Source organism: Scyliorhinus torazame, chromosome 16 (assembly GCF_047496885.1).
Source record: "Scyliorhinus torazame isolate Kashiwa2021f chromosome 16, sScyTor2.1, whole genome shotgun sequence".
Classification (NCBI taxonomy): domain Eukaryota; kingdom Metazoa; phylum Chordata; class Chondrichthyes; order Carcharhiniformes; family Scyliorhinidae; genus Scyliorhinus; species Scyliorhinus torazame.
The window spans coordinates 25,156,461-25,183,175 of NC_092722.1; the positions used below are offsets into that span (position 1 = coordinate 25,156,461).

General features: G+C 42.9%; 1 long non-coding RNA gene across 1 annotated transcript in view; it reads right to left on the reverse strand.

Annotated features, from left to right (window-relative positions):
- Positions 1–26,715, reverse strand: part of LOC140392632 (uncharacterized) — a 147,704-nt gene that overhangs the window by 5,063 nt on the left and 115,926 nt on the right. The window contains exon 3 of the long non-coding RNA XR_011935404.1: positions 2,840–2,915. This is a non-coding gene — a long non-coding RNA (uncharacterized lncRNA). The remainder of the gene's footprint in view (positions 1–2,839; positions 2,916–26,715) is intronic.

Genomic DNA, 26,715 nt, shown 5'->3' on the forward strand with positions numbered 1-26,715 from the left:
AAGGACAATCACCACAACCATTTCCTTTAACTCCCTTATACAATCTTCAACAACAAAGACATTCTGACCTAAATTCTAATAAAACATTATACACGTGTGTTGGACAATTATAAACAGGATCTTTGATGGGGTTTTCGGTTTCTTGTAGAATGGTGTAATTCTGTAGTTGGAGATGCTTCTACAGAAGCAACATTAACGGGAACTGCAATAACGGGTACCTCTTCTGGCACAGGCAGTTCATTCTTACTTGCTTCCACGGAGACATCCGTTATGTCTATAACAGGTTGATCAGGTACTCAGATGCTTCGGTGTTTACAGGTTCAAAAACATTTCTTGATGGCAACACGGCTAGAGCGTCTCACTATACCTCAAGTGATCCACATGTTTACGAACGATCATCCCTCCATGTCTGCTGGGCATGACAGGGGTCTAGTCTCAGAGACAATAATTCCAGGGTTCGAGATGGATCTGCTTTTATGGTTCCATATTATGACACCATGCCATATGTTGGCGGCATGGTAGCACAGCAGTTAGCACTTATGCTTCACAGCGACAAGGTCCCAGGTTCGATTCCCGGCTTGGGTCACTGTATGTGCGGAGACTGCACTTTCTCCACGTGTCTGCGTGGGTTTCCTCCGGGTGCTCCAGTTTCCTCCCACAAGTCCCGAAAGACGTGCTGTTAGGTAATTTGGACATTCTGAAATCTCCCTCAGTGTACCCGAACAGGCGCCGGAATGTGGCGACGAGGGGATTTTCACAGTAACTTCATTGCAGTGTTAATGTAAGCCTACTTGTGACAATAAAGATTATTATTAATATGTGTTTTTTATTGTTGCAGTAGTGAAGTCTCATTGATGAGATCTTGAGGATTGTGTTGTTTTTTTTTTAAAACAAACATTTTTATTAGCAGGCTTTAACTATGTACAGTTACAAATATAGAGTTGCATGTAACTCTTCCATGCAGGCTTTCCTCTTACCGAGTTTTGCCTAAACGGTCTCTGACCACGTGACTACCTACTTCATCTGTGGGTGGTGCCACTCTCCAGTCCCACGTTGATCCTTGATCTGGCAAGCACCTGATATTATAATGCATGCAGGCACATATCATCACAATACAACAGGCATATGTCCTGACTGTTCTTTCACAATCTTGGTCTGTCTCATGTGAAGGAATGGTCATGATACTCTGTTTCTGCGATACAGTTTCTTCTCTTTCCAGCATTTCAGTTCAGCATCTTTTTCATCGACCATTTTATTGCATCGGTTCTTGTATTTTGCTATCAGTGTGACCATTTCAGCAATCTTGTTCTGGCACGTAATCTCAGTTTCTTTCTGTCTGAATTGCTGGTTCTATTGTCAACGTTTTTTACCTCTTCAGTTTATTTCTCATTGCCAAGCTTCCTTCTGCAAGCTCTTATTCTCCTGAACTAATTCTTCATTCGGCTTGTTCTTATTTTCTAATTGTGCTTCATGGAGTTCAGCTTATTTTCCATTGTCACATTAATTTCTCATTCTTGTTTCAGAAATATTGCAAAAATTTATAAAATAAAGTTAAGTTTGCTGTCAGTCATTTCATCTTGTTGTTTTAATGTCTTTTCTGGAACTTAATTCTTTTTGCTAATTCCTCTATGCTCAACAGTTTAACTTGAAGTTGTTAATTTCTGCAATCATTCCGAAGAAGATTCATCATCATGTTCTTACTGGACATGTACATTTCACAAATGAAACTTCCATTTCTACTTGCCTTCACTTCAGTTAAACCTTTTGGCTTCACTATTGGTCAGGTCTGTCTCTGACGAAATGCTGACTGGTTTCCATTCTGCAATTCTCTCACAAGGACATAAGAATTAGGGGCATAAATAGGCAATTCAGCCCTCCGGGCCTGCTCTGCCATTCAATCAGATCATGCTGATCTCTCCCTGGTCTCAAATCCACCTTCCCACCCGTTCCCCATATCCCTTTAACATTTTTTTTTTTTTTAAATCAGAAATCTATCTATCTTCTTCATGAAACCATTTAATGACTCAAATTCCACCGCACTATGGGGCAGCGAGTTCCATAAATTCACCACGCTCTGCGAGAAGTAGTTCCTCCTCTCAGTTCTAAATCCATCGCGTCTCAACCTATATCTGTGACAATCTATATCTTGCTAATCCTGTGGGGTCTTTTGCTGCCCTCCCACTGGGGTCTTTCTCGGTCCTCCTTCTGTTGCCTTGTTTGAGGTCCTTGTTGCTTATGGGCCTTGTTTGAGAGTTGCCCTCTATCAGGGTCTTCTCCGGTTTTCCTGCCCATAGCCTTTTGTTTCTTCTTGTGGTTGCTGCTTTAAGTGCATTGCCACATTAAATGTATTACGACTTTAGATGCATTGCCGCTTTAAGACTGTCATTTTTTTTCAGTCAGTAGCTGGTGTGTTTTCGTGCACTTTTAAAGTTTTGCCACTAATCTGACTGCTTCTGTCCTTTAAATCTTTTTAAAAAATTTTAAACTTGCTTTTACTAATGGAAAGCTCTTCCCAGAAATCTCTGCAGTTTTTTTTTGTTTGGCTTCCCCTCTTCTGATGCGCCAAGTTGTAGGGAGTTGTGGTTTTCAAACTTTTATACTTTTCTTTTGAACAAGTTGAGGTCTTCTCCTCTTATCAATTTCAGAACTTTGCGGTTTAGTGCAACCATTGCTACCATTCTCTATATACATTTCTAAACTTCCCATTACGCTGGCCAGCTCCGTGTTCACCCCTCAGGGTCTGGCAAGATTTCAACATCTCAAATGGGTCTATTCACCTAAACAGAAGCATTTGAGTGAATTATTTTTCTAAAGACTTTGATTAAAACAGGATACTCACAGGCATCAGGCCAGAGGCTGTGTCATCATAATCCATTCTATCCTCGTCGCCAGATGTTATAATGCACATTCACATACTTCATTAGAAAAACAAAAGGTATTTATTAATAAGAGAAACTGTACATAGACCAGCAGCCCCATGGCTGCCCTAGAGCAGCCCACTGGCTACCGCCAACCCCTAACATGTCTTCTGCCTAAGAGGAGACTCCACCACCTGGGGCGATTACCTAAATTGTCCCCCAAGCCAGGTGACCATCTTCTGTGTTGCCCTTAAGGGGGTAAACACCACAAGCACCACACCTGCCTACCCCAGATAGCCCATCACCTCCTTGCTTACCAAGAATCTATTCACTGCTGCCTTAAAAATACTCAAGACTCTGCCTCCACCACCACTTTTCAGGAAGAGAGTTCCAAAGACTCATGACCCTCAGGAGAAAATTATTTCACCTCATTTCCATTTTAAATAATTTCATCTCACTCTTTTTTAAAACAGTGGCGCCTAGCTCTAGATTCTCCCACAAGAGAAAACATCTTCTTCACATCCAGCCTGTCAAGACTCCTCAGGATCTTAGATGCTTCAATCAAGTCACCTCTTACTCTTCTATATCCCAGCGGATGCAAGCCTATCCTGTCCAACCCTTCCTCATAAGACAAACCACCCATTGCAAATATTAGTCTTGTAAACCTTCTCTGAACTGCTTCTAACACATTTACACCCTTCCTTCAATAAGGTGACTAATACTGTACACAGTACATAATTACGGGAGTGTCAATTAGATTAAGTAAAGCAAAATTAAAATAACAAAAATAGGAGAGGACTGAAGGGAATAAGAGGACAAAATTGAAAGGGAAGACCTAAAATTGAGTTAATCTTAGCAGTTACTATTAATATTACAAAGCCAAAATAGATTCTAAGATGCCATGAAACAGAAAATGCTAGAAACACTCAGTGGGTCTGGCAGCATCTGTGGAGACAGAAATAGGATTAATGCTACCGTTGTGACCTTTCAATCTTGTCTTCATATCGATATCATCCAACATGTAACGTTGCACTGCTACTGACCCAAGTGGGAACGAAGGTGGGCAGATCAAGATACTCCAAAATGTATACCACCACAATATGCGGCTTCATGGCTCAGCACAGTAATCAGTAATCAATAATCAGCCAGACATGAGACCAGTCCTGGATCAACATAGAATAGGGAAAGATATGCCGGAAGCATAATTGTGCATTTCTTAAAAGGGGTTCAAACTCGATGAAGATAAAACATGGGGCTAAAGGTGCATTAAACATCAGAAGCAACAAATCATTCACGGGATGTGGCATCGCTGGCTGGGCCAACATTTATTGCCCAGCCCTAATTGCCCTTGAGGGGCATTTAAGATCAACCACATTCCTGTGGGTCTGGGGTCACATGTAGGCCAGACCAGGTAAGGTAAGGACGGCAGATTTCCTTCGCTGAAGGACATTAGTGAACCAGAAGAATTTTTACTATAATCGACAATGGTTTCATGCTCATCATTAGACTTTTAATTCCAGATTTTATTAAATTCAAATTTCACCATCTGCCCTGGTGGGATTTGAACCTAGGTTCCCAGAATATTACCCTGGGTCTCTGGGTTACTAGCCCAGTGAAAATACCACCTGCCACTGCCTTCCTCCTACCAACTTCTGTAGCTCTACGACGTACATTCTAGAATATTGAACAACATGGGAAAGACACAAAGAAGCCTTCATGAACATCTCGATTCTCAACCACGATGGACCCATAACACAAGTGCAAGAGAAAAGGTTGAGGGGTTCGAACACGTCATCATCCTCAAGAGCCTAGTAGACAATCTTGCTTGGACTCCTTGTAAGGTCCCTATCATAGATACCAGCGGGCAGACAGTTTGGCTCATTCCACATCAGATTAAGCAGCAGCTAAGTGCATTAGACATAAAGGCTCTCGGGTTGATGTCAGATCATGACTAATGAAGGAATTTTGATAAAGAGGGAGATACATTGCCTCTGCCAGTAGCCCCCTCACCCCCAACCCAAATTATTGTGGGGCTAAGACATTACTATCTTCCGAACAAATGTGAAAGATTTCCCAGGTATTTCACACCACAGAAATTGAATCAATCTCACCAGGCCTATTACTACCATACTCGCCTCTTTTCAAACATTTATGAAGTGGTTTAGGGGTCTTTAATAGTGCTTTCAAATGACTTATCAATAAAAGATACTCAATTCAAGTTCAGTCAGAAACATTTGGTTCCAGATCTCAGCACATCCTTGCTCCAGACTTGATACATGATCTTAATGCCTCAGAGTTGAGAGCTGCTGCCCATAACATGAAGCTGAACTGGACTAGGCATAACACCGTGCTTACAAGAACAGGGAATCAGTTGGTACTCTGCAAAGTGACTTACCTCCTGACCATCAAAGCCTCCACAGCATTTACAATGCTCAACTCAGAGCATGACGGGATATCCATTACTCGGCTGGATGAGTGCAACACCCAAGTTGAACACCATCCAGGACAGAGAGCAGTTTAAGGGGTCCCTGCCACTTAACAGATACAGTACAGAAGATACAGTACAGAAAGTTTATTTTGATCAGCTCCTTTGTGGAGGCTCATACACCAAGGAAGAAAAAAATCAGCAATGTTCTGGGATCATCATCTCCAAGGTCCCTCCAAATTGCACTGCATGTTGATTTCAACATCAGTGTCTCAATATCCTGCAATTCCTTACCCAACACAAGGGACCAGCAAGAAATGCAGTTTACCAGGATGATTAAATCCCAAGAACTTTTTAAAGTACTTGTTTGAGCATCACATTTTGCATGCTGGAAAATTGTCTACTCGGAGAATGTAGGATTCCTGAGAACTCATAGCGGGCAGTCAAAGGTTAACGATTTTTGTTCTTGCCAATTAGATTGTTTAAGATTAACGTTACACAAACAATACTGGGAACCCAATATAGAACAGCAAGCATAGAAGTGATGGGCGAACCCGACTTGGTGCAAGTTAGGACAGTTTTAGATGACTGTGTGAAGAACTGAAGATGGATCATTTTGGAATAAGGAAGAGAGAGCCAGAACCACAAACAGGCCAGCATCTCACAACTGAATCTGCTGGAGAGAGAGCTTCGCTGGAGTCCTCAGCAGGACAAAGCAGTGCTGGTGTGAGCTCCAAGCCCTCCGATAAACAACCCATATAGAAATGTAACATTGAAAAACAAAGCAAGTGAGATAGTGAGGACCAAGCAGGCTCACACGTCACATTAAAGGTAAGCGAAAATAGTGTGTCGCAAAGGTCAACTGGCGTGGATCCGAAAAATGGCTGGTTGATAAAAATGGGCCCCCAGAAAAAATGTTTGATAAACACTGTAGTAAGGGAATTAAGGGATATGGGATGGTGCAGGAAGGAGTTGAGATAACCGATTAGCCCGGATCTTATTGACTGCTAGGGCAATATGGTCTACTTCTGCTCCTAGGTCATATGTTCTATGGAAGTTGGGTGATCAGCAATTCAACAAGAACCTGCAGTGAAACTGTGCCTTTCATGGCCTTTCTTTGGTCAATGACGTGTGGTCTTGAAATGTAGCCACTGTTCCGGTATAGGAAACAGCAGCCAATTAACACACAGCAAGATCCCACAAACAGAAAACGACATCAACAAAGGACAAACATTTACCACCCCACCGGAGTACTAGAGTTATTTTTTTAATATGGTGCCACGGATCTTTTATGCCCACTTCTAATGCCCCTCCTAAAAAAAATGGCACCTTCAACACTGCAAACACTCCCATAGTACTGCACTGGAGTATCAGCCGAGATTTTGTGTGGAAGTGTCTAGAATGGGACATAGGGGGTGAGATTTATACTCAGAGCCATGGCTGACAGAAGGAAGCAAAATACTTTTGGAGTTTCCATATTTTTACCATTATCGAGAGGAAAGCACCAACTTCAATAAAACATATTGAAAACTGATTCAAGTGCTAACATAATAAAGTGTCAATTTATACCAATAAAAATGTAAATTAGTTTGTGATACAGAAAAGGAAACAATCAAAAAGCTATAGCTTCATGAATCTCGCAAAGACTATTTTTAAGATGAATAATAAATTATGACAATTACATTGAATTTGTATTTCAAATCTTATTACTGGACAAAGACATCCTGCAATAACTACAAAGCAGTAGTGATTTTGGAAAGACTCAGAAAGCATCTGTCATGCCATTAAGAAATTGGGTTTACTCAAGTATGCTAACTTAGCCACCGTTCCGTTTTGGAAATTAAGTTTATTCGCGACAAAGATTATACTGTAATCCAAGAAGACATACTGCCGGTATACCACATAAAAACAATCAAATGTAAATAGAGAATGCTAATTCTGCTAATTTAAATATGCAAAGTAATCTGCATTAATCAACTGAAGTGCCAAAAATACCATTGCTGTTCGACCATGTGGATGCAATCTGATGAGGTTTACATACAATTTAAGAATATCACTTAAAACACAAGACTTTGATTTTAAACAAATATACTGCAAACAGCTTCCTGCAGGTTTTATTGTTAACATGTTTTCCCCCCACTTCCCCCAACAGTAGCTTACAAAGTTCTGGTGCTGTGGTGCTATCGTTGGCAATGCACAATTAAACACTTCAATTCAAGTCCAAATTTAGGGGCGGCAGTGGCATAGTGGTATTGTGGCTGGACTAGTAATCCAGAGACCCAGATTCATGCTGTGGGCACCAGAGTTCGAATGCTACCATGGCTGATAGGAAATTGTGAATTCAATAAAAATCTGGAATTAAAAGTCTGAAGGTGACCGTGAGTCGATTGTCGTAAAAACCCATCTGATTCACTAATGTCCTTGGGGGAGGGAAATCTGTCGTCCTTACCTGGTCTGGCCTACAGATCCACAGCAACATGGTTGATTCTTTAAAAAAATGTCCTCAAGAATGGGCAATAAATGTTGGCCCAGCCAGCAGCACCAGCATCCCATGAACGAATATTTTTTAAAATTAAAAAATGGTCACGTATTTTCTGTACAATCAATTCTTTTTAAAAATAAACTATAAAATTGCAATTCTGCTGCTTGGAAGGGCCAGTCGCTGTACCACTTAATACGATGCACTCTGATCGTGGTTACTATTGAGTCTAGTGTTTAACGGCCCCTCCACGATACAAGATTGCTTCATATATCACAGCAATAGTAGATCACTTATGATCAGACCAGATATTAAACAAGAAAACAACTAGCTGGCCACACTTAACCTCAGTACTTTTTAAAATTGAGAAACGTAAATGACAGGCCACAATCCCGAAGCACAGGGCCTCGGAGTGAGAGAGAAAGGAAACCAAGAATTGGTGGTTGGGAAATGGCAAGTTTGGATTTTGGTGACACCAAGTTTGGGTTTAAAAGCCATTTTGAGGTGCTGGAACAGAACAAGCAGGGAGCCATGCAACAAATCTGATTTTACTGCAATGAAGATGCTGGGAGGAGACGACCTGCAATCTTACTCACGAGGGAAACAATCTTTGAGTAACTTCATTTTCTCATTTTGGTTCCCATAATGTTTACTCTGCCTATGATGTTGTGACTTTAGAAGTAATGTATCACTGGCAATGGGAAATTGGCATCCAACTTGCTAGAAATATACAAATTGTAGGTAAGAGCTAACCAGCAATAAATTTATTCTGAATGAAAAACAGAATTATCATATTCATGCTAAGAGGTTTACATAATGCACTTTTTTTTTTACTGAATCTGTCACAGTAAGAACTATATGCTGGGAGTGTGAGCAAACATTATTGAGAGGTGGGGGGATTCAGAAATCAATACCCTATTAATGTCACAGTGGCAGCTATGACCCTTTGAAAACTGATTAAATGAAGGAAAACATTCTTCACTTAGTTGATTTCAAACCACCAATCATAGATATTATGAAATGTAAGGATAGTTTTTTTCTGTCTTTCTCATTTCAACATAATTCCAATTTATATAAAGTAACTGCTTCCTGTGATACCTCAAAATTGTTTAATTCCAGTGAGGAAATAGAAAATGAACACTTAACTTCAACTTCAGATGTTCAATTACACTTTATCTCGAGAATCAGGTTTTGAATAATTCTTCTGATAACTTGACCCACCAAATGAAGTCATTTATTTCTCAGCTGGATGGAGCCAGAATGGGTGCACAAGAACACCAACAAGGATTCTCCGGAGCCCCACGTCGAAATCGCGTTTGGCACAGGGGGCGGAGAATCAAATTTCCTGACGGAATTGGGCCTGGCGCCACTCCGGCGAATCTCCAGGCCCCGAATTTCCACGCTTCCGCGAATTACGCTGCGCGGCAGGGAGGCCCGCCCAGCGATACTCCGCTCCCGACCGGCCAAGTTACCGACGGCATGGAACTAACATGGTACTTTTTAAAATTGAGAAACGTAAATGACAGGCCACGATCCCAAAGCACAGGGCCTCGGAGTGAGAGAGAAGACCGAAGGAAATCAAGAATTAGTAGTTGGGAAATGGCAAGTTTGGATTTTGGTGACACCAAGTTTGCGTGGCGGCTGCGGACTCGGTCCGTGGTCGCCCTGGTGGGGGGCGAGGAGATCAGGCACCGGGGGAAGCCTTTAGGGCTGCCGGGGGAGAGATCTGGCTGGACGGATCCTCGGGCGAGCGGCCGATCGGGATGGGCCTAGTTTTTTTGTGTGGGTCCGAGTCCGCCATGGCCGCCACCATGCACATGCGCGGACTCAGAACCGGAAGTGCGAGGGCCCGTATCCGCAGCCAAAGCTTCGTGAAGCACTCCGGGTCCCTGCTAGCCCCCTGAAGATAAGTGAATCGGGTTGTTTTTTTCCAGGAAACCCGGGAGTACAACGCCTGCGTTTTTACACCAACGTGGGGACATAGCCCCATTTTGGGAGAATCCAGCCCATGGACTTTTAGAAAACGGAAACGGTCATCAGGCCAAAACAACCATTCATTTTTGGTGCATCTGCCCATTGTCCTTTGGACCCATTTACAAGCAAAATTGCCAGCCCTGATTGAGAATATTCTTGAAGATGTCATCAACATGATGACCTGCCACCAACCACTCCAACCGTCTGCCCATCCTTATGCCAGTGGTCACCCAACTGATCCAAACTGACAGCACCCTGGCTTCCCAGCCAAGCAGAAAGAAGATAGACTCATCCTTACTCAAATGGATCATTTTTTGACCATTAGTCAGACATACTACATTTCCATCTCATATTTTACAACCAAAATGTTCAATGAGAATTTTTTTAAACAAGTTTTTATTACCTCTATGACTTGTCTCCTGATTTGCTGACAGTAGTATCCTGGAGATTAGCCGTTAATTCCATGAGACTTTAATGAAATCCAGGCAATTGGCTATCCTATTTACAAGGTCTACTTTAATTAATTTTTCTCTAACTTATTCCAACGCCATTTAGATTAAAGAAAAGATTCAATCTTCACCAGCAATTACGATTGAGCAATGAAACTTGCAAAGTCTTAAGGTCTTGAATTGATCTTTTAGCAAAAATGCTCAAAGGTTCAAATGTTCAATGTTACAAAAATGAGTTATGATTCCTGTAGAGACCAATAATTTTGAAAAAAGAAATTCAAGCTTCCCCTTCTTCACTGAAAGGATAACATAATAAGATTTCATATTTTAAGGCTTTTACTGTGACAGACTAAAAGCACTACTGACTAAATGCTATTTTTGTAGGCAACTTGTGAACAGAAAAGCATTTGACCCTTTCACTTTGAACACAATCAAAACTTGCAAAGTCTTATGGTCTTGAATTGATCTTTTTTTTTTTTTAAATACACCTCACATCCATTTATCTTGGAAGCAAATGGACAATTCAAAGCATAACTGTTAACAACTGACATTCTCAACACCTTCCTGGGACTTTGGAGATGGTCAGTGTAAGCACAGGTGGTGCTGTCATTGTCTCCAAGTGAGTACCTTCACCGTCTTCACAGTAAAACAACCTGAACCTTCCTTTAATCTTTAAAGCCCCCTCACCCAGGCCTGTTGTCAGGCAGACTACATAACAGGTCACATCACCATGTTCATTTCATCCTAAATTAAAGACAGTCCCAAAACACAACAATCTTATAAACTTTTTCAGCCTTTTTGAAGTAAGCTTTCTTCATTTTAGTCATTTTCTGTCACTCTCTCGGTGTGGAACTCAGCTGCACATGGTCACCTTAAGGTGGCATCTTGGTAATGGTTCGGCAGCTGTAAAACTAAAAGGACTTCTATTAGGCTTCAGCTTTAGAAATACTATAGGTGCGAATGAATATTATTGTACTTCAGGAATTTGAAGTTGCATAACACACAAGACGCACTAGTTTCTAAGGTTTCCATCATATCAGTCTCAGTACATGATGCCAACTGTTTGGTTTCACTTTTGTTTTGAGTAACCAGCAACACTTATTGGAATAGTAATTTCATTAAAACCTAATTTAAATTAAACCTAATTTTCTATTAAAGTACTGCTTCAGTTGTGAAATTACATAATACTTTGAACTGTGCATCAAAGCAGTTAATGTATTTCTGGATTCAGACCATTTCATAAACTATTCAAGATTCACTGTTGCAGTTTATATTAGTGAGTAAATCTGACGCATTACAGCCTTGTACCACACATCTTGATATCCATTATCCTAAATTATACGATTCTGAGCTTTCAGAAAATTAAATGGTATACATGATCCAATGAAAATTATGAAAGCTTTGGACAGGTATTATGTAGGGAGGTCCTCCATGGTGGCAAGGGGTCTATGGGAACAGAGCTTGGTGAGGAGAAAATAAATAAACAATGCTTTTACATTTAGATATATAATTTGCATCCACGCTATTTTGTTTTTGTATGTCTCAGCTGGATAATCTCATACTTTATGCCACTCATCACTCCACACGTGACTTCAGCTGCAGTACTTCTACCATCCCTCTTGAAATGGCCCAGCTGGGTACCAACTTGTAATGGCAAAGCTAACTCAGGCATGTTTGTGACAAGGACATGTACTGAATTAAAACTGGAGGTTGAACAAGCGAATCACAAGGACAAATGACTGCATTCGCCACTTCAAACGTCCTATACCCTAAAACCAGGTGTGATTTACAAACTGTACATTCATCACATATTTGCCCAAAATATTTAAGCACTATTGGACTTGATTTGTCGACAGATGCAGTGAAGCAGGTAGTTAGCAGTACTTTACATCTTTTTCAAGTTGAAATACAGCAGAATGAAACAAATTAAATATGCTGTAAAAATCTTTTAATATTTCACACTTCTAATTTTCTTAATCGGAATACAGCTACGTGCTACAGCATTGAAAGCAAGATAAATTTCTTGCCTGTGTATTAACAAGAGAATATTCACTAGGGGGAAAACTAGATATAAAGGAAAGAAATGAAGGTCTTATCAGTATAATGCATCTATCAGGTTTAATGATCATCATCTGTACAGTGGATACATTTAAATTTTCAACACAGTCTCTCTCTCTCTCTCTATATATATATATATATATATATAAAATATATATACACCCATACATACAAACACACACTGCAATTGGAACTGTATTTTAAATCTTTAGCCTATTCAGAAACAAGTTGCAGCCTTTTTGAAGTAATCTTTCTTCATTTTCTGTCACTCCCTCGGTGTGGAACACAGCTGCACATAGCCACCTTAAGGTGGTAAAGCAACCAAGCCAAGGGTTTCCTGCGATAACAATGATAAGTTATGTGCTGTACATAAAAATCATGTTTTCAATCGAGCAAGATGTTCAGTACCAATTGTATTTTCTTCTATCCCCTATAGATTTTAATTATGCTTTGCTTCTATGCACTGCCCCACCCCCCATCCTCTTCCTAGTAATCCAACCAAAGACTTCTGCAAAGCTAGATCTGATGGTTGCAATATGGCTGTGAGAAAGCAGTCTAGACTGAATTATTGCTACTATATTGTAAAGAGTCCTTCCTGGTTATTTCCATTGTTTCCATTTGCTTTTCTTTTATTATTTTTGGTCAGTGGACCCATAATCGGAATGTGCCTTCAAACAGAAGACTCCAGCTGAAGCAGACTGTTCGTCAGGACATTGTGTTCCTAGGTTTCGTATTTTGGAGTGGAGAAACAGACTCCTCGATGCTGAGTGAACCTTAGGAACTGGTTTTGGAGGAACTCGCTTCAATTGGCTAACCGGCAACTGGTGGGTTGGCCATGGACAATGTTCTGCCTGACAACAGTCAGTGATTGGTTCCTGCGTGATGCTTTGAGAGAGCTGGGCAGAAGTAATTAGACCTTGGAAGGAGAAGGAACAGTTTCTCTCTCTCTTGCTGTTGAAGTAAAGGAACTGCTTTATTGTTCTAAAACTATTGATTGCACATCTTTACTATAAACTTTAAATGATCCTGAATCTACAGGGAAAGTAGGCAACCTTTCCAGAGCAGCCTCTAGACCCTCGAAGGAAGAGGAGCTGTGTTTTCTCCCTCCCTTTGTCCCTATGAGCCTGCAGTGAAAACCATCTCACGCCTAGAAGTAGCGAAACAAAAACTGAACCTCAGAAAGTCTCTATTTCATCAGTTCCCTAAATATCTTGAAACTTGAATCCAATCATCTCTTAACGTTCTAAATTCCATGGAGTACAACCATGTTCTGACTTCCAAGTACATCATACTTTATAAACCATTTATCAGAATTCCTACTCTATCACAGCAGAGCACCTTCCGTTTGATCAGCAGCCATCAGACATTGCATCAATTCCATATTGAATCAGGGCAAATTGGGTGAAAAAGCCATTTCACACATGCACACAAAACTTAACAAGCTAACGACATGATCTTCAAAACAAAAAGGCAAGCTTTTACAAAATGAAGAAATAAGATTGATAGGGATGAACAAAGGAAATTTAAAAGAACATACAAACCCTTATATCTTATACTAGTCAATTGCCCGTAACCTTGCAAATGGGGAATCAGAAGTGTGCATTTCAGGTGAACCACTGAGCAATAACCTGCTCATGGACGCTCAGTTTGAGTTCTGCCAGGGTTTCTCGGCTCATGACCTCAATACAGCCTTGGTTCAAACATAGACAAAGAGCTGAATGCTAGAGGTGAGGTGTGAGTGACTGCCCTTGACATCAAGGCAGCATTTGACCGAGAATTGCATCAAGGAGCCCTAGCTAAACTGGAGTCAATGGGATTCAGGGGGAAAACTCTCCGCTGGTTGGAGTCACACCTGGCACAAAGGAAGATGGTTGTGGTGGTGGGAGGTCAATCATCTCAGCTCCAGTACATCACTGCAGGAGTTCCTCAGGACAGTGTCCTAGGCACAACCATCTTCAGCTGCTTTATCAATGACCTCCCTTTCATCATAAGATCAGAAATGGGGATGTTCGCAGGTGACTGCACAATGTTCAGCACCATTCGCAACTTCTCAAATAATGAAGCAGTCCATGTCCAAATGCAGCAAGACCTGGACAAAATCCAGGCTTGGGCTGACAAGTGGCAAGTTACATTTGTGCCACAGAAGTGTCAGGTAATGACCATCTCCTACAAGAGAGGATCTAACTATCGTCCCTTGACATTGAATGACATAATAATAATCATTATAATAACAATAATTACCATCACTGAATCCTCCACAATCAACATCTTGGGGGTTATCATTGATCCTAAACTGAACTGGACTAGCCATATTAATAATGTGGCTACCAGAGCAGATCAAAGGCTAGGAATCCTACAGCGAGGAACTCACCTCCTGATCCCCTCTGAAGTCTGTCCACCATTTACAAGGCATAAGTCAGGAGTGTAATGGAATACTCACCAATTGCCTTATGAGTGCAGCTCGAACAACACAAGATGCTCAACACCATCCAGGACAAAGCCCACTTGATGCTACCCTTTTCAGAAACATTCAATCCCTCCAACACTGACGAACAATGATAGCCATTTGTACCATCTGCAAGATGCACTGCAGTAACTCGCCGCGGCTCCTTCCAAACCCATGATCACTACCAGGACAAGAGGAGCAGATACCTGGGAACCCCACCACCTGTAGGTTCCCCTCCAAGTCACTCACCAACCCGACTTGGAAATATATCCTTCACTGTCGCTGGGTCAAAATCCTGGAACTCCCTCCCTAACAGCACTGTGGGTGTGTACCTACACCTCAGGGACCGCAGCGGTTCAAGAAGGTAGCTCACTATCACCTTCTGAAGGGTAACTAGGGATGAGCAATAAATGCTGGCTTAACCAGTGACACCCACATCCGACAAATTAATTTTTGAAAGTTTTTTGAGAGGATAAGGGATAATTTGATCATTGCCTGTTGATCGAATTGAGTCCTCACTTAGAAGTCATACATTCCATCGTCATTTTGTACAGTTTTTGATTTGATACGGTAACTTAACAACTAAACAGCAAAACTGGTGACAATTTGAGAGCAAAAGTAATGTTGGCTGAACACAGGAGCCTGCAGTATAACCTGAGCATCTTGGAGTCACAAAAGTGAAGTACTACTGTGCCACCACTGGCAGGCAAATATCATTACACTGTGACAGGTTTACGCAGACAATTTCTGTTGTAAATCTCTACAAAAGAATTTATAATGGGAAAATTGGCAAAAGGATTAACATTCATTGACAAATGGGTGCACAGACATGAGATGTTTAATAAAGATAGTTAAAACAGAGAGCCACTGGCTAAGGTGTCAACTGCCTGGGAAGTTAAATCCTAAATATAAACTGGTGAAAGACAATTTTGAGCAAAAATAGTTTGTTGAGATGCAAGTTACAGTGAAACTGCTACAGTGCTTCTGGGCTTAAGACACGATTAAAATAAAAATCAGTCAAGGTCACTGTCGAATGACCCCCACCGGAAAGTATGACATTGTCGGGAATGGCATCAGTTTTCACCATTACCTCCTCGTTCCTGAGAAGCAAGCATTCACTATCTGGGCTCAGACTTAGGAGAGGATTGTTAGACATTGGCACCTGTAGAAGATAATTCCCAGCAGGAGTCGGTGCATCACCTTTAAAGAAGTACTCTTTATTTTGTATTATCTCTCCAATGTTCTTCCTACCAAAATGCATCATCCCAAACTTCTTTGCATGAGTTGCATCTACCACTTGTCTGTGCAAACATATCTGCAAACATTGAAGTTGTGCCGTGTACCTCAAGGGCTAGATCATGAATATATATCAGGAAAAGCAAGGATCCCAACACTGTCCCCATGGGGAACTCCACTACAAACCTTCCTCCAGCACAATTTATCCATAAACCAGTATTTTGTTGCCTGCTGCTCAACCAATTCTGTACCCATGTCATTATTGCCCCTTTTATTCCATGAACTATACCTTTACTCACATGTTGGTTGTGTAGCACTGTAAACACCTTTTCGAAGTCCATGTCACCACATCAACATTACTGACCTCATCAACCCTCTGTTAACTCTTCAAAAAACCACAGCAAATTAGTTAATCACAACTTTCCCTTCAGAAATCCATGCAGACTTTCCTCAATTAACCCACGTTTGGCCATGTGGCAATTCATTTTCTCTTTCGAGGGAATATATCTCGACTGTGACCAAATCATCTTCTATGAAGGTAGGCCAATGATCAGCTTCCATTTCTCCTACCAACCTATGATTCCAATTAATTCAACTTAGATCCATTCTTACTCCATTGAAGTTGGCTTTTCTCCAGTTAATCTTTCTCACTCTTGACTGTTCTTTGTCCTTTCCATAGTCAGCCTAAACCTTACGAATACAATGATCACTGTTCCCTAAAATGTTCCCCTACTGACACTGGATCTACTTGGCCCACCTCATTTCCAAGAACCAGATCCAGCAGTGCCTCCTTCCTCGTTAGATTGGAAAGATATGGAAGAAAATGTTCCCGATTGCCCTCTTGGAACTTTTCCGCCTTTCTTCCCTTTACATGACTACTATCCTAGCCTATATTTTGATAATTATAGAGACCCATTATAGGTACTCTGTAATTTTCTGGAATTTCTTCAGAGATTTATTCCTCTGCATCATTCCCATAGTTGGTTACGTAGAGACTACATCAAGCAATGTTATTGCACCTTTTTTGCTCCCGGGGTGCAGCCAAATAGATTATGTCCTTCATCCCACTGGGACATCCTCGTTCGCCAGCAATGCAATGCTTTCCTGTCTCCATACGCCACCAAACCCCAACATCTCCCACCCCCCCCGCCCGCATCCTTTCCTGAACAGTTTGTATCCAGGCTTATTTAACAGCCAGCCCTGTTCTTTGAGCCAAGTTATAGCCATAGCATTGTATTTCTAAATGGCAATCTGTACTTGGAACTCACCAGACTTCTTAAACCACTCTCAGCGCATTCACGTACATGCACAGTAATCATGATTTATACTCCATTACTGTCTACTTTACGCTGACCCCACCTATGAGATGAGGAAATTATGTTTTTTTTGGAAGTTCCAATGTTTTAGCACCAATTAAGTACCACTGAAGTGTTGCAACGTACTAGAAGTGGAAACCAATTGGTTACCAGCATGATCCAGCAAACAGCAATGACTAAATGATCAGATTTGAAGATTTGTTTTTGTGATGTTAATTAAAGGTTAAATGCAGGCTGGGATACTAGGAGGTTGCCTGTAGTCTTCTCTTAATAGTGCTCTGTTGTCCTTCACCTGAGTAGTTGCAGTCTGTTTAAAGGGGTGATTTTGAAAATCATTTCAAAGCCAGGCAGTAGTGGTAATATATCCCACTGGATTATACTTTTCATTGAATTTAATATTAATAAATATCAGGCTAGGTGTAGAATTAGACAATTGGTGCTCTACCATCCGGGAGAAGTGACAATTCACCGCAATATATCAAAAAGATGGATCCTCCAACAGCATAGCATTTACAAGATCCATAGAAAAATAGGCGCAGGGCTAGACCATGTGGCCCATCAGGCATGCTCTGTCTTCAATACAATAATGGCTGATCTGACTGGCCTTAACTCCACTTTCTCTCCTACATTACCCACCATAACTCTCGGCTTTGTTGCAGATCAAAAGTCTGTCTAGCTCAGCTCTGAATATATGCAATGACCCAGCCTTCACTGCTCTCTGAGGAAGCAAAATCAAAGACCAAGACTCTTCAGACAAAATTTCTCCTCATTTCAGTCTTAAATGCAAGACCCCTTACTTTTAAAGTGTGCCCCTCAGATCCAGATTCCTCCACAAGTGGAAGCAGCCTCCTGGTATCCACCTGTCAAGCCCCATCAGAATCTTATGTTTCAATAAGATCACCACTCATTCTTCTAAACTCCAATGAGTATAGGTCCAACCTGTTCAACCATTCCTCAGAAGATAACCCCTTCATCCCAGGAATCAGCCTAGTGAACCTAGCAAGCGTTGGATGAACTCAGGTCAGTGGAGAGAGAAACAAAGGGCGCGATTCTCTTGCCACGTTGCGCTCAAGCTAAAGCACAATGCAGCCAGAGAATCTAGGGAGAGGCCTCCAGCATATCTCCTGACAGCCTCCGCGCCTCGTGGGATTCACCGGAACTCCGCCCAAAATGGGTAGGACTATATGATACTTGCGGAAGTAGGTCGTAAACCTACTTACGACCTACCTGCCCTGGATCCTCCAGCCTCCGTCGATTCTCCGGCCTCGCCAGGGAGGCTGCAGCCAGGCAGCAATCAGTGCTGGTCCACATTCGGAACGGCATCTAGGGGGGTGGGGTGTGTCTCCCTGCCCCTCCCCCTGGAACATGGGCACCTTGGCACTGCCACCCTGGCACTGTCAAGGTGCCTGGGTGGCACTGCCAAGGAAGGAGCACTGCCTGGGGCCAGTGTAAGGGTGCCCGAGTGGCAGGGATGAGGGAGGAGGGGGGTTTGAATGGTTGGGGGGAGCAGGGGTGATGGGTGGGGGTCCTGGAATGGAGGAAGTGCTGTAAGCGTCCTCACTTGGGAGGTGTGGGGTAGTGTCCATGTGTGTGGAGAGTGATATTTGCCCAAGTGTGTGGGGTGCAAGTACCCACAAGCTCACTTAGAGGTCAGGGCACCCTTTCAAAATGGCTGCCCGATCTCGGAGTTCAGCTGTCCAGGGCTAAACCGGTGAGAAACACCCCAATGCCCAATAAAGTGACTAAGTGTCATTGAACAGTGGTGGGAAACTCTTTGAAAAATTCACCACAAATTAACTTTAGAAATTTTTGAGAGAATCGTGCCCAATGTTACCATTGAGTCCACTCTGACTCAATTAATTGGAATTCAATTAATTGGACCTTCTGTTCAATGCTGCCAGGTTTACATTAAACATGGCCAACAATACAGCTGGAATTGGAGCCCAGCCAGTCCCAAACCCTCAGGACAAAAGATTTTTTTGGGGAAAAATCAGAGTGAAAACTGTGCAAAGGATAATTTTCACAGCGTGCATATTCGTTACCTTATATGGAATATCATCTGAAGATTATTAGTTTTGATTCATAATATTTATATCGAATATAACATTACAGAAAGGGTTTTAAATCCACTGATTTCAAAGCCTTGGTTCACCAGGATTATCAGGGATGAGAAACTCTAGATCTTAAAAGAGATTGAATATAATGGAACTATTTCCATTGGATGCAAGAAAGACTAGGAGGAAATATGGTGAAGGCTTTGATAGCGTACTTAAGGAACGACTATTTCCTCTGGTTAGGATTCAGCTGTTTGTCATTTTTATAAATGACCTGGAGGAGGGCGTAGAAGGATGGGTGAGTAAATTTGCAAATTACACTAAAGTCGGTGGAGTTGTGGACAGTGTGGACGGATGTTACAAGTTACAGAGGGACATAGATAAGCTGCAGCGCTGGGCTGAGAGGTGGCAAATGGAGTTTAATGCAGAAAAGTGTGAGGTGATTCATTTTGGAAGGAATAACAGGAAGACAGAGTACTGGGCTAATGGTAAGATTCTTGGCAGTGTGGATGAGCAGAGATCTCGGTGTCCATGTACATAGATCCCTGAAAGCTGCCACCCAGGTTGAGAGGGTTGTTAAGAAGGCGTACGGTGTGTTAGCTTTTATTGGTAGAGGGATTGAGTTTTGGAGCCATGAGGTCATGTTGCAGCTGTACAAAACTCTGGTGCGGCCGCATTTGGAGTATTGCGTGCAATTCTGGTCGCCGCATTATAGGAAAGATGTGGAAGCATTGGAAAGGGTGCAGAGGCGATTTACCAGAATGTTGCCTGTTATGGAGTGAAGATCTTATGAGGAAAGGCTGAGGGACTTGAGGCTGTTTTCGTTAGAGAGAAGGTTAAGAGGCGACTTAATTGAGGTATGCAAGATGATCAGAGGATCGGATAGGATGGACAGTGAGAGCCTTTTTCCTCGGATGATGATGTCTAGCACAAGGGGACACAGCTTTAAATTGAGGGGAGATAGATATAAGACAGATGTCAGAGGTAGGTTCTTTACTCCGAGAGTAGTAAGGGCATGGAATGCCCTGCCTGCAACAGTAGTGGATCCGCCAACGCTAAGGGCATTCAAATTGCCATTGGATAGACATATGGACGATAAGGGAATAGTGTAGATGGGCTTTCGAGTGGTTTCACAGGTCGGCACAACATCGAGGGCCGAAGGGCCTGTACTGCGCTGTAATGTTATTTGTTCTATGTTCTAAGAAATCATCAATCTAAAAGTCAGACTGAGCAGAAAGCACAGAAGAAATTTATTTCCGTCAGGTTGTTGAAAGCATAGAATGTTTTGCCAAAGGGAGTGTGGTTGTGATAAGAGGCCATTACCAAGAAAAACTGAAAAATATAACAAGGTGGAGTTCACTCTGAGAAAGGCCTCACTTCACACCTCATCATTTACTATGGGCCCAGCTCCCCCTCCCACCTCGCTTTCACGCCACTTCCTGAGACAGGATGCACCCATAGATGTCAGATGTGCTTTTGTCCTCCAACTGGCAAGCGAAAGGATACTTTCCATAAAAGACGACAGCGACGCCTTGGCAAATGTCAGGTAGGCCTTCCATACAAAATTCCGAGCCTGGAGATATCTAAATGAATTCGACCCCATATGTCCCTATTTCACCGTCAATTCCTCCAAGGTGGCAAATCGCCCTTCCAAAAACAAATCTCCTAATCTGTCCAGCCCTCTCCTCCCCCAATCTCCAAATGAAGGGCGCAATTCTCCCATCGAGAAACTAAGTCCCGACGCCGGAGTGTTTAACTCCGGCGTTGGAGGCCGCTCCCAGCCTCCTATTCTCCCGTCCCCAGGGGGGTAGTAGCAGCGTGGCGTCATTTAGGCGCGCCGGGCCTTGGCGCCGCGTAAATGACATCAACCGCGCATGCACGGGTTAGCCGGCGCTAACCCGCGCATGCCATCCTCCCTGAGGCCACCCCGCAAGAAGATGTCGGATGGATCTTGCGGGGCGGCAGAGGAAAGGAGGTCCTCCTTCAGAGAGGCCGGCCCGCCAATCGGTGGGCACCGAACACGGGCCAGACCCCTTTTGAGGCCGCCCCCGGTGCAGGAATTCTCCCCCCCCCCCCCAATCCGCAGGCCGCCCCCCCAGCGTTCCCACGCTGTTCCCACTGGCAGCGACCAGGTGTGGCTGGCGCCGGCGGGATGCCGTCGTGTTGGGCAGGCCACTACAAACGGCGATCGGCTATTCTCCCAGCGGCCAGCCGTGATTCTCACCGCGCTGGTGTGTGTGTGTGGAGGGTGAGAGAATCACGTGCAGGTGCCGGGGCGGCGTGGCGGGACTCGCGCGGCGCCCCAGCAATTCTCCCACCCGGCGTGGGGGGGGGGGGGGGGAAGCGAGAATTCCGCCCAAAGCGTCTAGCCTTGCCGGCTCAAACAGGTAGTTGGTACAAATAGGAGGCAACTCCTATTTGCCTGAACTGTCTCCATATTCTCAAAGTGGATATGACCACCGGACTCATAGAATATTTGTAAGAGAAAACAGGAGCGCAGCAGTCACCACTGCGCCCAACCCATTCCCAGTAACAATCACATACCTGCCACCCAGGTCTGCCATGACCTTTTCCACTGAAAAGCAAACCCTCTTGTTAATTAAAATTGCCCTCACCCACTGGGCCCTACTGTCAAAACACCTGGCTCACCCATCAAATGAAATGAAATACCTGGGCCACCCACCCCCTCCGGAGTCTGGTCTCAGCCGCAAATGGATCTCCTGCAGAAGCACCACATCAACCCTTAAATTCTTCAGGTGAGAAAACTCTCGACCACTTCACTGGACACCCCCCCACCCCCCCCCAACCCAACCCCTGTACGTTCCATGTGACCAACCTGATCAGGGGTCTCTCACCGCCCCGCTACCCGGAGTCAGCCTTTTACACCACAAAGGATTATCCCGTGCCCACACCAAACACCTAAGCCCAGGCAACCCAAGATGTTGCTGCCCCACCCAAAAAGTGAGACAAAGAAGAAGTACTAGTTGTGGTCAGAAAAGTAACCCTATCCCCCCCATCCACTCCTCTGCCCCCCTCCCATGAACCTGCTGCTCACCTCGCAGAGAATAATGCTCCCTCTTCCCCAACCCCATTCCCCCATCAAACAAAGCTAGGCTCATTCAATCATGTCTAAACAGGTCCAATATCATAGACCGCAGCCCCTCTCCCCTACCACACTCACGTTCACCAGCTAAAACCTTGCTCCTAGCGAGGTAGCCCCTACTCAGGGCAAATATTAAGGAACAAAGAGAAAAGAAGCTTTGCAGCCCGCCGCAGTTACAAACATAAAAATCAAAATCTAACATCCTGAAATGCTTAAACGCCCTCCAGGGACCATGTATTTACATTACTTTTACCTTAACCACTGCCCCCTACCCCCCATACAACGTATGCAATAACAAATATATACAGTATACAAAAAATCCCAAATAAACCCATTCCATCAACAACCATAACAGTTCCCACAGAATTCCTTTAACTGAGTCTAAGACTGTTTTCTTTAATAAAGGCCTCCTCCGATATGTGGAAATAATGGTCTTTCAGCCCATAGGTAACCCGCAGCCTCACTGGATACACCACCCCAAACCATTTTTGAGATTTTGGACATTATTTTGTTGAAAGGCTCACTAAACCTTTAGATGGGCCGGGTGTGATCACCAAAATTCCCCAGCAGCCAGGCAAAAAGGATCAAAATAACAAGTACCCTGGTGGAAGCTACCTAGTGTGCAACCTTCTCCTACATGTCGCCACCAAAGTCCCATTTTAGTTCTATCATGATGCTACTTTTATACAGTGTACAAGTAGCTTGCATGTAATAAAGGCATCAACTGTATCAGAGTTGCTTGTCTGACCCAAAAGCACAATAGCAGTACCCTTAAACTCTCCAGTAATGAAGTAGTTACATTTCCTTCCAACCCCAGGCTTAAAAAGAACAAACATTGGTATGGCAACAGATTTCCTCAGACGGCACTTCTTTTTACAAACCTGGCAGCAACAACAGGAAGGAAATTTAAATGCACACAGGGAACATCTGACAAAAACAGCCGCAAAACTTTTTTAAAAATCAAAACCACAACACAATAGATGAAAGAGGTAGAGTATATCAATGTGTACCCATAATGTGGAATTGGCTAACACGGTGATGACAATCCTCAAGTGTGAGAGACTCACAAGCTAAAAATGCTTCAGGCATTGATGTGTGAAGGGATTTTTGCACTTGTAAAATAAAAGTTCCATCAATTTAACGACAGCAGGTTTACACAAACCTAATCGAGAAAGTACCATGCCATTCAGAGTTTTCCATTTTCGAGCTTTTTTTCCCCACCGGTTCCAAATCTGAAATTAATTTATTCCACATGTGGGAAAAATTAATCAGGAAAAACCTAGCAAAACTTTTAGACAGCTGATTATGTAACACGATTAGCTGGTTATGTCAATTTGTAAAGATGATGCCAACGATGGAAAATTATAGTTATGAGGGAAGCCGAGAAGGCAAAGGATAATTAGTGGTTTTGAAAATCATGAAGAGTTTTGACGGTAAATAAGGGAAGACTATTTTCTACGGTTAGGGAAACTGTGATAAGAGATTAGCAATTCAAAAGTAATTGCAAATGGACCAAGGAGTTATGAGAATTATTTAATGCAGTGTGTTGTTGGGCCATGGAATACTTTAACAATAAAGAATACCAGCTCGGATTCGGATTGATCTGATATGATGTGGCACCTGGAAATTCAAGGCAGCTGGGATAGTCAGGAAATGGGCAGGCATGATAGCACAATAGTTAGCTCTGCTGCTTCACAGCACCAGGGACCCGGGTTTGATTCGGTTTGGGTTACTGTCTGTCCGGAGTCTGCACGGTCTATTCGTGTCTGCGTGGGTTTCCTCCGGGTGCTCCAGTTTCCTCCCACAATCCAAAGATGTGCAAGTAGGTGGATCGGTCACGCTAAATTGTCCCGTAGTGTCCAAAAGTTAGGGTTGCTGGCTTACGGGGATAGGGTGGAAGTGTAGGCTCAGGTAGGGGTGCTCTTTCAGGGTGTAGACTTAATGGGCCTAATGGCCTCCTTCTGCACTGTACGTTCTAGGAGTTGTATGACAAGAACATTGCAGTTTCATGGGAAAATTGGATAAATATATGAAGCAGAGGAATGTCAAATTATGGAGATGGCACAGAGACACGGAATTAGTTTCAGATTGTTTTAGCAGATCATCATAGAATTTTATCCTGTGCTATAAATTACTAGGGATGCCTGTTTTGAGCAGTTTATTTCCAAATTGTATTAAAATTAACTTACAGTTAAGAGTATCAAAATTGTATAACATGTTTTCAGTGTTCAAACTTGTTTTAAACACTTCAAGATAACCATAAATGCTGGAAATCTAAAATGATAAAAAGTAATGCTGAACAAACTACAAGCCAATCAACAGTCCAAAGACGTGCAGGTTAGGTGGATTGGCCATGCTAAATTGCCCTTAGTATCCTAAAAGGTTAGGAGGGGTTATTGGGTTACGGGGATAGGGTGGAAGTGAGGGCTTGTGGGTCAGTGCAGACTTGATGGGCCGAATGGCCTCCTTCTGCACTGTATGTTCTATGTCTATGTCTAACTTTTAAGAGAAGTGCCTATTTTCCAGTGTCACGCATGGGTTCACATCTTAAGAATTAACTAGTTGTCAGACGCTAAATAACAAGTGAGCATTTTATGTTTTCATTACCTTATCAGTTGATTGGGGATCTGAACCATTTAGTCCCAGGGGTACCAGCTCAGAATCTGATTGATCTGATGTGATATGGCACCTGGAGATTCAAAGCAGGTGGGATAGCCAGCAAATGGGCTGGCCTAACAGAGACCAGGGAAAGCAAAAAGCTCCAATTAGAAACCTTGTGCTCCACTATTACATGTACCTTTTTAGTATTGTTCTGCTGCATGTTAATCATCACCACGCAACTAATCCTTTAATGGAGTGGTTGGCAGGGCCGAATACAGACGACACAGATACTAACTCATCTGGCTTACTGAAATAGGGATACATGGAAAACTTTCACCAAATGCAAATATAATTGCATGATTAAAATGATAGGCAGTGATTTTTGAAACAGTAATCAGGCTGTTGAAATGTGGGTGCTGAGATATATGCTAAAAATTCCATATACAGAGACCAAAAGGCTAGTGAAGAGATGTTTAGAAAAGCAAGTGTAAAAAGAACTCTAAAATGTGACTTCCAGAAATGGGAATGTCAGCATTTCAGCCATTTCCTCAAAAGCTACAGAGATCTCATCTAGAGGGCAAAGAGGAGGGCAGCAGACAGAGGGGTCGACCTAGGCATGGTTAGATGACAGACATCACAGAGCGGTTGCACATGAATGAGCCTGTGTGAATGTTTTAAAACATGCCCATTTTTTCAAAGAACCTGTGCAATTTCAATAAGATAAATAGACAGAGGGTAGCATGTGACGCAGTGGTTAGCACTGGGACTGTGGTGCTGAGGACCCTGGTTCAAATCCCGGCCCTAGGTCACTGTCCGTGTGGAGGTTGCACATTCTCCCCGTGTCTGCGTGGGTTTCGTTCCCACAACCCAAGACACAGACCTAGATTGTGAGTTAGGAAAGGAGCAAGGTTATCAGCAAGCAAATTGGACAGTAGCTTTTGCTGAAAGGGCGGCACGGTGGCTAGCATTGCTGCCTTACAACGCCAGGGACCCGGGTTCAATTCCAGCTTTGGGTAACTGTCTGTGTGGAGTTTGCATTTTCTCCCCATGTCTGCGCAGGTTTCCTCCCACAGTCCAAAGATGCGAAGGTTAGGTGGATTGGCCATGATAAAACTGCCCTTAGTGTCCATGGATGTACAAGTTAGGTGGGGTTACAGAGACAGGGCGGGGGAATAGACCTAGATAGCATGTTCTTTCAGAGGGGCGGTGCAGACTAGATGGGCCGAATGGCCTCCTTCTGCCATTCTATGACTATATATGTGCAGTTTAATGTGAAAATCGGGAAGTTTTTGTCCGATTTAGTCTGCTGCTTCACACATTTTGCTCTCAGCCAAATTCGACATTCGCAAACTTATCCTCTAGGTGCACAGCAGAAAACATTAGGGCTTGTCTATTCAGGTGCAAGTGATTTTGTACGTGTTAAGTATTCCAACTTACTCTTTGTGTTGAGATTCTGTGTGCCTCAGTAAGAATTGTTCAACATAATTGGTTGAAGAGATTGAAGAAACGTGACATTTTTTCCCCAGTTCAGAGGTCCCAGTTCCCTTGTATAGGGCTCCCAATTACAAGATACCACACAGAAGCCCACAAATTCTGTGGGCAGCAATAAGAGCAATGAACAGCAAGCAGACCACAATATCCAAACCATTGTAAAATAAGTTAATTTAAAAGCTCAGCTAAGAAAATAATTACTTAAAGTGCATGGACATAATCTCA